The sequence below is a fragment of the Rhagoletis zephyria genome, unplaced genomic scaffold (genome assembly GCF_001687245.7).
Source record: "Rhagoletis zephyria isolate East Lansing unplaced genomic scaffold, Rhagoletis_zephyria_1.1 Rzeph_scaffold_05117, whole genome shotgun sequence".
Taxonomy (NCBI): domain Eukaryota; kingdom Metazoa; phylum Arthropoda; class Insecta; order Diptera; family Tephritidae; genus Rhagoletis; species Rhagoletis zephyria.
In genome coordinates, this window is record NW_016162200.1 from 18,030 (window position 1) to 19,228 (window position 1,199).

Below are 1,199 nucleotides of genomic sequence, written 5' to 3' on the forward strand. Positions count from 1 at the left end.
ATATTGAAGTTTCAAGCATTTCTGAAATTTACCGTTATATGAGAAGCGGCCGTTATTTTAGTCCGATTTCAATAATTTTCAACGTTTTGCTTATATGTGGCAAGCACAATAACCACACCGGGTTTGGTACAAATTGGTAGAACGGTTACCGATATACATATATGTGATCATAAGTGGGCGGTGCCACGCCCATTTTCCAAAATTTTACCACGTATTTCTTGGTAAAGAATTGTTGCAAGCATCAATTTTGAATAAATTAGCTTCAATATTTACTGATTTATCGAAGATTTTGTATTTCTCTAAATTACCGTTATATGGGATGTGGGCGTGGTTATCGTCCGATTTTAAAAATTTTCGGCGATTTTGTATGATGTACTAAGGTCAACAATTGTGCCAAGTTTGAAAGAAATTGGTGCAGCTGTTACCAAGATATCCACATGTAACCATAAGTGGGCGTGGCTACGTCCATTTACCAAAAATTTATAATATTCTTATTTTTCGTCTAAAAATTATTGTAAATATCAATTTTGAGTGAATTATCTTCAGTAGTTACTAAAATATCGCAGTTTTCGTATTTCTGGAAATTACCATTATATGGGAAGTGGGCGTGGTCACAGTCCGATTTCGCCCATTTTCAATACCAACCTACCTTGGATTAAGGGAAACCTACATACCAAACTTCGTTGAGATATCTCAATTTTTGCTCGAGTTATCGTGTACACGGACGGACGGACAGACGGACAGACGGACAGACAGACATGGCTTAATCGATTTCTTTTTTCATCCTGATCATTTATGTATACATTTGTCTATATCTATCTCGATTCGTTTTGGCTGTTACAAACAGCCGTTATGTGAAGAAAATTAATATACCGTTGTGCACAAGTGCGCTCGGGTATAAAAATCGGAAAACAAAAGTTGTGACGATGTTTTAAAATTTTGGGGAAAAGCTAAAGATTTGCCCCTTCTTAGAAGTCTTCAAGGCAAATTTTAAACATACCAGCTAGCTCAGCAACAAGTGAAAGAGTTTTTTCTGTGTCAGGCAGAATTCTGAAAGAAAGACGTACACGACTGCTTGGTGAAAACCTCGACAAAATTTGATTTTTAAACAAAAATATGAGCTAATGTCATTTTAGTATTACATACGTTGAATAAATATTGATACCAATTCTTTTTTATACTCGTAATAGATACATATA